This window comes from Bos javanicus, chromosome 3 (assembly GCF_032452875.1).
Source record: "Bos javanicus breed banteng chromosome 3, ARS-OSU_banteng_1.0, whole genome shotgun sequence".
Lineage (NCBI taxonomy): Eukaryota > Metazoa > Chordata > Mammalia > Artiodactyla > Bovidae > Bos > Bos javanicus.
In genome coordinates this window covers 50,408,361-50,423,164 of record NC_083870.1, presented here as the reverse complement: position 1 = coordinate 50,423,164, position 14,804 = coordinate 50,408,361, and the positions used below count along the sequence as shown (strand labels likewise).

Below are 14,804 nucleotides of genomic sequence, written 5' to 3'. Positions count from 1 at the left end.
TCTTGTTATTGACACAGTAGTATTACGCATTCATTAGTTTATTGCTCCTCAGAAGAAATGTAAGTTTTAGGTAATTATAAACATTATGTTGAGTTTAAAAGTAGTATCTTGTAGAAAGTCCATGATTTAGGTTTTAATTGAATTAAAAATTTTTTGTTATAACTTTATTCGGATTCATAGATACTTCCTCTTATCCAGTGGCCACTGGAAAGGATTAGCCAGTCCACATGGGATAGGCACTGCCTTGCACTGGCTTCACTTGGATTTTTTTTTCCCATTCTTCTCTGTCTGTAACACCTTGTCCCTTCTATTTTTCATCTTGTCCCATGGCATAGAGTATCATGGTAGGACTGGCCGGGGTAAGGAGAATGGTAGCGTAAATAGCCTCTCACCTACCCCCACTTATCATAAACATAACCACTGATCCTTGTCCTGTAAACTCAAAATAAAAGACCTACCCTTAGCATATGTGCTGAAACTAGCTTTTTCCTATAAAAGATGTAAATGAAAAGAGAAAGTAGGGAATCAAAGGAGGTAACTTCCATTTTAATCAGTTTCTACCAGAAATCAAGCAACTTAGTAAAACCTTAGAATAAGATCTTAGAAGAGAGTTCCCAACCCAACACTATAGGCATTTTGGGCCAGTTAATTTCTTGTTGTGAGAGACTATCCTGTGTCTCATGGGAAGGTTAGCACCATCCCTGGCCTATCTACTGGATGCAAGTAGCAACTCCTGCCCCCCAGCCCCATTGAAACAACTTAGAAATGTCTCCAGACATTGTCAAAGGTCTCCTGGGGTGCAAAATCACCCTTGTTGAGAAGCATCACCTTAGAACATCCAGGTTTTTACTTTCAGGATAGAGTACTAGGAGAAAGACTGAAACTGAACCTCTGTTGGAAGAAAAACATGCTGTCAGAAAAAGACCAAAAGAAACAGGATGATATGGAGAGAATAGGCCCAGGGTTAAAATGTATTTCTAAAAAAGTCAAATCTTAAAGGTGGCTCTTAACTTCACATTTGCAGATCCTTTTGCCCCCTAGAACCCTAAGTCCAGTTCTTTGAAATCTACTTCCTTGCTGTTTTTAACTTGGAGATCCTAGTCACACCCAGTTTAAGACAGATCAGGTATACCATCTCATTACTATATATATATATCTTTTAACAATCATGATTTTATTGTAAACACCCGAGTGCTGTTTGTGTATTTTTTAAATTTATTTATTTGGCTGCACCAGGTTTTAGTTGCAGCATCTGGAATCTAGTTCCCTGACCAGGGATTGAACCTGGGCCCCCTGCATTGGGCGGGCACAGTATTAGCCACTGGACCATCAGGGAAGTCCCCAGTCATGAATTTTTTAAAAAATGTTTTTATTGTGGTTAAATATACATATAAAATTTATCATTTTAAGCATTTTTAAGTGTCCAGTTCATTGGCATTAAGCACTTTGTTATTGTTGTCTAACAATCACCACTGTCTCCAGAACTTTTTCATTATCCCAAACTGAAAACACTGTACCCACTAAGCTCCATTCTTCTCTCCTCCAGCCCCTGATAAGTATTCTACTTTCTCTAGATACTTCATAGAAGTGGAGTCATACAGTGCTTGTCCTTTTGTGCCTGGCTTATTTCACTTAGCATAATACTTTCAAAGTTCATCCATGTTGTAGCATGTATCAAAATTTCATTCCTTATTAAGGCTGAATAATATTCCATTGTATGTATATGCCATATTTATCTATTAATCTGTGAATGGGTTGCTTCCACCTTTTTGCTACTATGATTAATGCTGCTATGGGCATTTGTAACCATTACAAATACCTATTTGGTCCCTAAAATGTTTGAGTGTATGGATGTGTATACTGAGAACCGAAAGAAGGAAGGCAGTGTAATATGAATGCACATATGAAGACAATTTCAGTTCAGTCGTTCAGCCGTGTCCGACTCTTTGTGACCCCATGAACCGCAGCACGCCAGGCCTCCCTGTCCATCACCAACTCCCGGAGCCCCCCAAACCCATGTCCTTTGATTCGGTGATGCCATCCAATCATCTCATTCTCTGTCGTGCCCTTCTCCTCCTGCCCTCAATCTTTCCCAGCATCAGGGTTCTTTTCAAATGAGTCAGCTCTTCTCATCAAGTGGCCAAAGTATTAGAGTTTTAGCTTCAACATCAGTCCTTCCAGTGAACACCCAGGACTGATTATAACATGATAAATGTGACATGAAAAAATGGGACCAACATTTTTCTTTTAGATATTTGCATATATTACTTTGTTTTCTCATCATCTCTGTGACAACAGGTAGCGATAGTTCATAGTGGCAAACTGGTAACACCGCTAAACCATTATATAAAGTAGACTTAAAAGATGCAATATTTTATTTTATTTGTGAAACTTCATATCTTAGAATGCGCCTGCTGCCTGCTCAGTCACTTCAGTCGTGTCCAAACTCTTTGTGACCCTATAGACTGTAGTCCATCAGGCATCTCTGTCCATGGGATTTTCCAGGCAAGAATACTGGAGTGGGTTGCCATGCCTTCCGCCAGGGGATCTTCCCAACCCAGGGATTGAACCCGCCTCTCCTGCATTGCAGGCAGATTCTTTACCCACTGAGCCACCTGGGAAGCCCGTGCATAATATAGTGAGTGTGAAAATAGTCCATGGCTGTTTCCTTTCAATTTCATCTTAGCTAGTTAAGTTTCTTGCTTGTTATATTTTTATATGAATAGCATTTGTCATGGACAGGGAATTAGTAGTGAAGCTAGAAGATGATTTGTCAAAAAAATTTTCATGTGATTGAGAGTTTTTTATTGGGAATTGAGGGTGGAAGGAGATAATCGATTATACCTCATGATGGAGGAAAAATCTGTGTGTGCTGTTCACGCAGCTAAGGCTCCTCTGGCTGCTCAGGGAAAATGTGACAAAATCAAAATGTCTGGTTGTGAAATTATCTTCCAGTAAGTTTGTTGCCTTTATTGTGCCTATAAAAAATACCATTCATATTTATGTCATTAATAAACTTCTGGGGGGGTAGTAGTATATAGTATAGTTAAGATAAAAAAAGACAACTGGTATTTTTTTGAGAATTGTTTGTTTGGTATATTACTAGAGTATGTTTTATAAGTGTAATAGTATTAGGTTTATATATGCAGTTGAATCATGCATATACTTGCAGCACCTATGAAATTTGATCTGTCTTTATTATAAACATTATATAAATAAACAAAGTTTAAAAGAAATTAAATAATACAATAACATCTAGCAAGTGGAGACATCAGAATTTGAACCCCAATCTAAGTAGTTCTGAGGATTATGTTTTTTCTGTTGAATCATTCTGCTTTCCCCCCAGAAGCATTCTGGGGACACTGGGGTAAATCTTTATACCTTTATTTAAAGGTCATTTTAAAAATTATAAGTCTGCCTGAGGGTAGCAAACTTGTGTGCTATTGTGAGATAATTGTTGAGACCATTCTAAGGAAGCCAAGGTAATGTCTAGTAATATTTTTAGCATCTTTTTTCTGCACACTGTTGTCCAAATGATTCACTTTGTGTTATACAGAATAGGAAACATTGTTACAGAAGCTATTTTAAGCTGATTTATGGTATAGGCTTATATAGAACTTTTCCTTTGGTCAGAATACTTGGAAGCCTATAGGAATATGTGACCTGCACCAGGTTTCTACAATTCCATCTTCACCAAATACTGCAAATTTTTGAATTTTTTTGGAGTAAGCTCTAAAAAACCAAGTCCAAATTAAAAATTTTAATTGCAAATCCCCTATTCATATCCCAGTAACAAGCTTGTGCATGCTCAGTGGTGTCTGTGACCCCATGGACTGTATAGCCCGCCAGGCTCTTCTGTCCATGGGATTTCCCTGGCAAGAATACTGGAGTGGGTTGCCGTTTCCTCCTCCAGGGGATCTTCCCGACCCAGGGATTGAACCTGAATCTCCTGCATCACCAGAGAAGGCAACCCCACTCCAGTACTTCTGCCTGGAAAATCCCATGGACGGAGAAGCCTGGTAGGCTGCAGTCCATGGGATGGCTAAGACTGAGTGACTTCACTTTCACTTTTCAGTTTCATGCACTGGAGAAGGAATTGGCAGCCCACTCCAGTGTTCTTGCCTGGAGAACCCCAGGGATGGGGGAGCCTAGTGGGCTGCCGTCTATGGGGTCGCACAGAGTGGGACACGATTGAGGCAACTTAGCAGCAGCAGCAGCTCCTGCATCTCCTGCATTGGCAGGCAGATTCTTTACTACTGAGCCACCTGGGAAGCCATAACATTATACAAATAGGAAACAGTTATGTGATCAAAAATATCCAGGCATTGTCAGGAGTAATCTTGATTGTTCCTTTGATCAAAATCCTTCAGTTGCTTCCAAACAGGTTTTGAGATCATGTCACTTTATTTCAGTATATATAGGCTCTTCATCTAGCTTCTACCTCTCACTAGCTTACCTGCCCTCCTTATACCCACACAGCTCCTTGATTCTAGGTTCATTAAAATGTTTGTAGTTCCACAAGGGTGTGGTAGTAATTTCCAGTCATCACTGCCTTTCTGCATGCTCTTTATGTAAAACACCATTATCCACTCCTGCGTTTTCTCTGTTTAATTGTTTCTCAGAAACTCAACTCCAGGCTTGGCTTTCAAGATGCTGCAATCTATTCTATTCCCCCACTGCCCCGTGCACATATCTCTAATGTAGTATTGGTCTTGCTGTCCTGGAATTACAGATGTATTTATCTTTTTATTCCATTCATCCATCCTCCTTGAGGATGTGGACTATGTCTTGATCTTGGACTCCCATTTCTATCACAGTACCCAATGTATAGCAGATGTTATAAAATATTGATTGAAGGAAGTGATGTAAATCAGTAGATGAAACAGTTGGTGAGTTTTATTAGTGATCTTCAGGAAACATTTAGGAATTGTAGCAGATGCTATTAGTTGCTACTGAACAGCCATCCCTTCATTTTTTTTTTTTTTTTTTGGTTATCAAAACTCAAGTTTCTGTGTGGCAGTGTACTGCAGGGCATGTATCTTCATAGCTGTAAGGCAGTCATGGCATCCTCTTGTCCCCTCTGCCAGTGATCCATCTGGGTTGGACATGCTGGGACATAGGGGGAAGCTGTGGAAGTTTCAGGGAGAGGCTTTCTTCCCTTAAAGGAAACACATTTTTCCCCCTCTTCTCTCTTCCTGCAGTGTTTACAGTTCTCTAAGGGATGTAAAGCCTGGAGCTGTCCTGTAACTGTTAATGTAAGGTGGCAAAGTTATAAATAATATTCTGAGAATTGTGGAAGGGGAAAGATGGAGAGTCAAGATCTTTGAAGAGATCATTGAGCCACATCAATCCTAAATTGGCTGTTACAAGCAGACTTCTTTTATATAGCATGATTTAAGTGGCTTTGTTGATTGAGCCACTATGTAGTTGAATGGTGGCCCTAATAAAAAGATATATCTATGTCAGAACCCCCAGAATGTGTGCATGTGACCTTCCTTGGAAAAAAGGATCTTTGCGGATGTAATTAGTTAAGGAACTTAAGCTGAGATCATCCTAGATTATATGGGTAGGCCCTAAATCCCATGACAAGTATCCTGTAAGAGGTACTTAACGCAGAGGAGAAGAGAAATGGACACTGAGAAGACAATGTGAATCAGATACAGGATTAGAATTCTGCAGTGACAATCCAAGGAACATCTGGAGCCACCTGAAGCTGGAAGAGGCAAGGAGGGGTTCTCTGTTGCCTCCAGAGGAAGAACGGCCCTGCTGACACCTTGCTTCTGACATCCAGAACTGTGAGAAAATTTCCGTTATTTTAAGCCATGTAGTTTGTGGTAATTAGTTAACAGCAACTTCAGGAAGTAATACAAACGATAAGTCAATTCTTCTGTTCAGGTCAGATCAGATCAGATCAGTCGCTCAGTCATGTCCGACTCTTTGTGACCCCATGAATTGCAGCACGCCAGGCCTCCCTGTCCATCACCAACTCCCGGAGTTCACTCAGACTCACGTCCATCGAGTCAGTGATGCCATCCAGCCATCTCATCCTCTGTCGTCCCCTTCTCCTCCTGCCCACAATCCCTCCCAGCATCAGAGTCTTTTCCAATGAGTCAACTCTTCGCATGAGGTGGCCAAAGTACTGGAGTTTCAGCTTTAGCATCATTCCTTCCAAAGAAATCCCAGGGCTGATCTCCTTCAGAATGGACTGGTTGGATCTCCTTGCAGTCCCAGGGACTCTCAAGAGTCTTCTCCAACACCACAGTTCAAAAGCATCAATTCTTCGGCGCTCAGCCTTCTTCACAGTCCAACTCACATCCATACATGACCACAGGAAAAACCATAGCCTTAACTAGACGGACCTTTGTTGGCAAAGTAATGTCTGCTTTTGAATATGCTATCCAGGTTGGTCATAACTTTCCTTCCAAGGAGTAAGCGTCTTTTAATTTCATGGCTGCAGTCACCATCTGCAGTGATTTTGGAGCCCCCAAAATAAAGTCTGACACTGTTTCCACTGTTTCCCCATCTATTTCCTATGAAGTGATGGGACCGGATGCCATGATCTTCGTTTTCTGAATCTTGAGCTTTAAGCCAACTTTTTCAGTCTCCACTTTCACCTTCATCAAGAGGCTTTTTAGTTCCTCTTCACTTTATGCCATAAGGGTGGTGTCATCTGCCTATCTGAGGTTATTAAGATTTCTCCCGGCAATCTTGATTCCAGCTTGTTTTTCTTCCAGCCCAGCGTTTCTCATGATGTACTCTGCATAGAAGTTAAATAAACAGGGTGACAATATACAGCCTTGATGTACTCCTTTTCCTATTTGGAAGCAGTCTGTTGTTCTATGTCCAGTTCTAACTGTTGCTTCCTGACCTGCATGCACATTTCTCAAGAGGCAGGTCAGGTGGTCTGGTATTCCCATCTCTTTCAGAATTTTCCACAGTTTATTGTGATCCACACAGTCAAAGGCTTTGGCATAGTCAATAAAGCAGAAATAGAAGTTTTTCTGGAACTCTCTTGCTTTTTCCATGATCCAGTGGATGTTCGCAATTTGATCTCTGGTTCCTCTGCTTTTTCTAAAACCAGCTTGAACATCAGGAAGTTCATGGTTCACATATTGCTGAAGCCTGGCTTGGAGATTTTGAGCGTTACTTTACTAGCGTGTGAAATGAGTGCAATTGTGCAGTAGTTTGAGCATTCTTTGGCATTGCCTTTCTTTGGGATTGGAATGAAAACTGACCTTTTCCAGTCGTGTGGCCACTGCTGAGTTTTCCAAGTTTGCTGGCATATTGAGTGCAGCACTTTCACAGCATCATCTTTCAGGATTTGGAATAGCTCAACTGGAATTCCATCACCTCCACTAGCTTTGTTCGTAGTGATGGTTTCTAAGGCCCACTTGACCTAAGTATAAGGATTTTTAGAAAAATTTTCAAACTAAACATATGAAATGATTGATAATAATTGGTAATAATTAAGGAAGAGATCCTAGAATCCCTGAAAATTCTTTCTGTAAGACTTAAAAACTAAGATTGATACAACGTTCAGGTACCCTGGGGGTGGGGTAATAATACACTCTCTGCACCTTTACATAAAACCTGGGGCATACCTATTGAAACCAACTAAAACAGGGTAATTCCTCTAGGATTCCATTCCAAAAAAATACCCAAGTGCCCAAGGATAGACATAGATAGATGTAGATACAGTTGCTGCAGGAAACGTCTGTATAACAAAAATTTGGTGACTGCACTATTTTTAGTAGATGTTCTCTTATTTATATTAGTAGGAAACTGGATAAACAGTGATACTCTGTACCACAAAGTACTATGTGATCTTTTGTTTTCCAGCTTCATTCAGATATTATTGACATAACAACATATATAAACTTCAGGTGTACAACATGATGATTTGATCATGTATGTATTGTGAAATGATTATCACATTGAGGTTAGTTAACACCTCTGTCCTCACATAATTACCTTTTGTGTGTGTGTGTGTGTGTGTGTGTGTGTGTGTGTGTGAAGATAACTTTTAAGATCTACTTTCTTAACTTCCAAGTATATGATGCAGTATTGTTAATTATAATCACCATGCTATACATTATTAGACTCCAGAACTTCCTTATCTTGTGCTGGAAGATTATACCCTTTGACCAGCATCTATTTTCTCCCACTCCTAGCCCCGGGCAGCCATCGTTCTACATGCTATTTCTTTGAGTTCCCCTTTTTCAGGTTTCACATATAGGTGAGAACATACAGCATCTGTCTTCCTCAGCCTGGTTTACTTCACTAGCGTAACTCCCTCAAAGTCCGTCCTTATTACTGCTGAAGGCAAGATTTTTTTTCTTTTTTATGGCTGAATAATATTCCTGTGTGTGTATCTTGCATTTTTGAATCCCTTTATCCATCAGTGGACACTTAGCTTGTTTCCATGTTTAGTTCTATGTGATCTTTTAAAAGTGGAAAATCAGTGCTGAATTATCTATAATTTATTTTTGAGAGAAAAAGCAAGATGCAGTATAGAACTTATACCATGACCTTCTATGTATAAAAACAAACCTAACATTTGTATATGCACAGGATGAAAAGTCAAGAAGGCCTAAAAATGTTAACATTTCTAGAAAGTGGGAGTGCAAAGGAAGACACTTGCCTTTCTACACTTTTGTATTTGCACTTTGCTTTTTTTTAGGTATGGGGAGGGAGGAGGGAGGAGGGTTCAGGATGGGGAACACATGAGAAATAAAAAAAAATAATAATAAAAAAATAAATAAAATAAAAAGTTGACCCATTTAAAAAAAAAAAAAAAACATTGTCTTTAAGTAAAACCATTGAGTATCAACACCTGGAACAGTGTGAGTGATCTCCGATTTAGGAAGGACTCCAGGGAATATCTGTAAAATTAAAGCTTGGAGAAGAGTAGTTAGAACAACAATAAGGCAAGAAAAACAGCTTCACAATGAACAGCCTGAGGACCTTCTTCAACCAGGACAGATGTGAACCCAGTCTCAAAGTTATGAACATTATGATAGTAAATATCAAACTTAATAAAGGCCAGAATACTGGAATAAGAGGAATGCTTTTTGAGGGAAAATACAATATGGGTTCTGTTTGGGAAGTACTACTTGGCACAATGAAAAATTACCTTATATAATTAATTTAGATCTGGTTGACAACAAATAGACTCAATCAAAATTTTAGCAAATTGACAGATGACAGATCCTTCAATAGCAACCAAGAAAGAATGCCATATGCCTAATATATGCTGATGATTATAAGCGGTAACTATGTGCTGGATACTTATTTATTTGGACATTTTATATATTACTTATGTATTCTTCATAATTCCCTGTAAAGTAGATGTTATCACCACTTAAGAGGAAAGTGGTTAAGCTCATTAAGTAACTTGTCCCAGGTCATACTGGTAGGAAGTGGCACATGTGGAATTTAAGGCTACCTCTACCTGACTTCACTTTCCCAACAGCATCTTCAAGGAGTAATGGCAGATAGCAAAATTATGCCTTCCATTAAGACCATTATTGATAATGATATCCAAGGTCAAGCTCATTATGGGAATTTTTTGTTCCTGTTTTTAAATATAGTCAAAAGTGATTGGGATTTGAGATAGCTTCAGAAATATATATACTTAGAACAGAAAAATATATAAAAATTTAAATATCTGAAAAAGAATGAAAAGAAAATCAAGACCAGTAAGAATTTCAGAATGAAGATATGGAAATTATCAGATCTTACATAATTAAAGTTGCAAAATTGAAATTATTAGGGGCCAATGCAAAAGATGGATCACAACAAACTGGAAAATTCTTAAAGAGATGGGAATATCAGACCACCTTACCTGCCTTCTGAGAAACCCTTATGTAGGGCAAGAAGCAACCGTTAGAACCAGACATGAAACAACAGACTGGTTCAAAATTGGGAAAGAAGTACATCAAAGCTGTATATTGTCACCCTGCTTATTTAACTTTTTTGCAGAGTACATCATGCAAAATGCTGGGCTGGATGAAGCACACACTGGAATCAAGATTGCCAAGAGAAATATCAATAACCTCAGATATGCAGATGACACCAGCCTTACGGCAGAAAGCAAAGAGGAAAGAGGAACTAAAGAGCCTCTTGTCGAAGGTGAAAGAGGAGAGTGAAAAGGCTGGCTTAAAACTCAGCTTTCAAAAAACTAAGATCATGGCATCCAGTCCCATCACTTCATGGCAAATAGACGGGAAAACAGTGCAAACAGTGACAAGACTTTATTTTCTTGGGCTCCAAAATCACTGCAGATGGTGACTGCAGCCATGAAATTAAAAGATGCTTGCTCCTTGGAAGAAAAGCATATTTTCTTTTCTTTTCAAAAGAAAAACCCACCTAGACAGCATATTAAAAAGCAGAGACATCACTGAGCAACCAAACAACAAATAGGTGTTGATTGTGTTTCCAGGCAAATAGACAATTAAAAAAAATCTTTTAAAGATGTTATTTTTAGATTTCCCTTTTTTAAAATATCTTGCCTTTTTTTTCAGTTGAAGACAGGCTGTTTCCTGTTTATCTATTATGTCTGTTTATTTCTGAGTTAATCAGAAGAGACTAGATTTTGCTTCAGTAGCATCCTCAAAATTAGTGGCTTAGAACAGTAGTGTACTCCTCATTCATGCTGTTGTCTGTGAGCTCTGCTCCGTGTTGTTCTCACTAAAAGATGCCAGTTGGCAGAGGCTTCACTCTCTGAAACATCACAGAACTACAACCAGGGGAGGGAGAAGGTCAAACTATGCAACAGCTCTTAAAGGTTTCCTCCTGGAAGTGACACTCTTCAATTCTATTCAGTTTTATTGACCAAAACAAATCACATGGCCACTACTAGCTTCAAGCGGGCAAGCAAGTGGAGTCCTACTGTGTACCTGGAAGAAAGAAAATTAGAAATACTAGGGAATAGCAATATTTGCTTCCACTCTTCCAGTCGTTAAATATTCATTTAGTTCTCCTTCTTGTTTGCAAAATACATCTATCTCCTTCCCAGGGTAGACATACCAAAAACATCATCTAGTCAGGACGCCTAGTTCAAAACCCAGAATCAGAGTTACATGTAGTGATCTCTACAATAGGTGCAGATGTGCCTCCTTTTGATCTAAGTGATCTCTGCATTAGGTACAGATGTGCCTCCTCTTGTGCTTAGATCAAACAATCAATACCTATTTGTTGTTGTTTGGTCGCTCAGTGATGTCTCTGCTTTTTAATATGCTGTCTAGGTGGGTCATAGCTTTTCTTCCAAGGAGCAAGCATCTTTTAATTTCATGGCTGCAGTCACCATCTGCAGCCAGAAGACAAGCGAGAAGACCCATGCCAGAAGACAAGTTATCTGTCCCTATGGATGAGATAGTCACAGCAAAGATTCCTGTTTGAAAGGAATAACAGAAGTAGAGGCTCATCTGTGGTAGTTGTGAAATCCTGTGGGCGGCTGTTGTGAGGACCCTTTATCACTCTGGGGAATGGGGAATGTGCCTTCATTAAGCCCTGGCTCTGCTCCCTGTAAGTGGCTCCTTTATTCACTGTTCTCCACTATTCATGATTCTTTCTGTGACTGATTCTTCCTTTTCTGTTATCCTTTGTGGCTACTTCTGGAATAGGTTTTGGGGGGTAATATGTCCTCCTTAGGGGCTGAGCAGCTTTCTTAGTCTGCTTTGTGCACATAGATGGAGTTCTAAAGGTGAAAAGACATTTAGGCTAGTGGTTATTTTGGAAGTACAACTCTCAGAAACATAACCAGGAGGGGGAAAAAGTCCAAACTAGTCATTTTCATCAGCTCCATACTTCCTTCAAGATGTAATTCTCATTTGGTATGTATTTGTTTTCTAGCCCCAGTTTATCCTCCTATCTCTCCCTCTCCCTCTCTTCTTCCCATCTCCCTCTCACAGTGATTACATAGGTTTACCAAACTTTGATAAAATAGTTACTTTCCCTTAGTCTCTTTTTCCCTAAACCATTGTGTCCAAACTACTTTTGTTGATTGGATCTTTGATCTAGGACCTATTAGTCCACTCATTAAAAGATTTTTAAAAATGGGTGAAAAAGCCAATCTTTTAATTTGATGCATTGCCTCCAGGCTGAGCTTTAGTTGTCCTTTATCATTCCAAACATTTCTCAATTGTATCTTGAACTGTTTGGGGTTGAGAAGTAGTTACCTACTTCAACTCTACAAGTTCTCAAATTGGAGTCTGTTCCTTTCATTCTTGGTTACAAACTGGTCAGCTCTTTTCCCACTACATCTCTTTTTTGTAATATCTTGCCAAATGCAGCCAACAGCGATGAACACACAGCATTTTGTTTTCCAATCTTGCCCTTAAGCTATAGATTTATTACATGACCTGTCTTCCAAGTTAGCTGTGAGCAACAGTTCTATGAAATGTTTCGCCACTGTAGATCATAAATTGCTCTCTCTCCATCCTCTGAAAATGGTTTCCTTCCTGCTTGCCATCTCTCTTAATTATTTTAGGTTCTTGTTATGGTAGCACCTCACTTTAGATAACAGTTTCTACCTTAAATGAAGATGATGTAGATTTTGCTGCAGTAACACCTGAAATTCTCAGTGGCTCAAAACAATAAAAATGTATTTATCACTCATGCTACTTGTCTTCACAATATGGAACAGAACTCTTCAACTACCCTAAATAGACAGGGAACCTCTCTACCAGTGTTCCCAAAGACAAAATGCTTACCCTGGGGGATACTCCAGACTCTTAGGGTTCACAGGAAGGATAATTTTTAAGGACTCAATATCTGGGTCCTCACTTAACATATACACTTTATCTTTTTTTTTCTTCTTTTGTCCTGAATGACCTACTCGTTCCATTCATCTGGTTTTCAGAACCAAGGTTTTTGACTCGCCTTTGGGCTGATGCCTTAAGCTTTTCAGGGCAAAGACCCAAAGCATGGCCACAATCTGCACCACTTGCCCCTGGATTTCCCCAGCACAGGTATCTAACCCACCCATATCTGCATTTGCATACTGGTTCTTGGCCTCTGCAAGCCACTTCTCAAAAGCCTTATTCTTGCATGTAAGACCCCATCAATGGAATATTTCTGGTGGCCTCTGAAAACGTTGTCAGTTTTAATAAAGGTCTCTGGTTGTACCTGAGAAATGGCAAGTACAATGGGAACTGTCTTTTCCTGAAATGTTGCAGATCAGTTACAGCAAACAGAACGGCGACCGTCAAGGAAAACTGTCACTTTGGGCTCCTTTTTGACCGCAGCAGCTATATGGAAGCAGCTGCAGCTTCGATAAGGGCCATAACATACACATTTTTAAAAAATTGATCTGCCTTATTTTTTAAATTAATTTTTGAATCTCAATGGCTGAAATAGAACTTTCCGATTCGTATAGAAGTCTAATAGCTGGTAGGGAGATAGGTGCTTAGATACTCAACATCTAACTGAAAGAGGGAGGAAGAGAGCAGCTTGCAGATCATGCATTGGTAACTGTTACAGACCAGACTGGGAAGCAACATAAATCGCTTCCATTCACATTCTGTTGTCCAGAATTCAGTTTACATGGCCACGTCTAACTTCAAGAGGTGCTTTGTGCCTATGAAGGAGAGTAGGTAGGTAGGTTGGGTAAACAGCTAATCAGTCTTTTGATATAATGGTGGATATCAAATTATTAAACTATTCAGTTTCATTTTTTGCATATGTAAAAGAGAAGAGTCACAGTCTGTTTTTAAAGGCAGTATTTAAAATGCCATGGAAAATGTCTTTTACAACTATTTTAACTTATGATGAAAAATTTTATATTTCCTTCAAAAGGAGCAAGAACCAGTAGCAATAAGAACTGCCAACACCCAATCTTCATTTCTAAGTACTGTTCTCTGGATCCTTGTATATGTATGCCTGAGTCCCTTCACTGTTCACCAGAAATTATCACAATATTGTTAATTGCCTATACCTCTATACAAAATGTTTTTGGAATTAAATAAGCAAATACCATTCTCTAACACACATTCTCTACTAAAATGAATCAGGACTCCTAGGAGAAATGGCTGATTCTTGATTGGGGCAGGGAAACACAAGATGAGCTTACAGCATCTTGTAGTACCAGGAAGTCTGAAAGTGCTAAAAAATTAATAATAATTGAGCATGTCAAAGAGACACAAGCATCAAACTGAAGGAACTCTCAATGGCCAAAGCTGGAACAATTTGAGCAACAAAATAATGTGGTATTAGGTTATAACCCAAAGTATAAAGCACATGTCCACAAGGCCATGGTGGTATAGATAAATGATTGAAATAAATGGGGGAGAAAACGTTCCTTACAGAAGAATTCCACATAAGTTATGTAGATATTGCCCCCTCCTAAAGTGGACCTTAGTAACCACCTCTCTTGCTTTGGAACTAAGGTGGACTTAGTGACTGATTTCTAAAGAACAGAGTGTAGAATGGGAAAAATGGTAACTTCACAGTGGAGAAACCTGCAGGTACCATCTTAACCAAGTGACTAAGGTTAACATTACTGGTGGTGTCATGTAGATATCATGTATACCCTAATATGGTATAATAAGAAAGGGGTTTCAATTCTGTGGCATTCTTCCCCAAAACCCATAATCCTAGTTTAATCATGAGAAATATCTCAGACAAGTATAAGTTGAGAGACATTCTACAGAAATATCTGACCCCAGAATTGCCAAGGTCATTAAAAACAAGGAACATCTGAAAAACTCACAGACTAGAGAAGACCAAGAGGAAATGGCAGCTAAATGCAATGTGGTATTCTAGATAGGATGATGGAATAGAAAAATGTTGTTTAAAAAAGCTAA

General features: G+C 39.2%; 1 non-coding gene across 1 annotated transcript; it reads right to left on the bottom strand.

Annotated features, from left to right (window-relative positions):
* Positions 1-13,152: 13,152 nt before the first annotated feature.
* On the bottom strand, positions 13,153-13,287 carry LOC133245443 (small nucleolar RNA SNORA16B/SNORA16A family). The gene has a single exon (XR_009735700.1). It is a non-coding gene; the product is annotated as a small nucleolar RNA SNORA16B/SNORA16A family (small nucleolar RNA).
* Between the last annotated feature and the right edge of the window lie 1,517 nt (positions 13,288-14,804).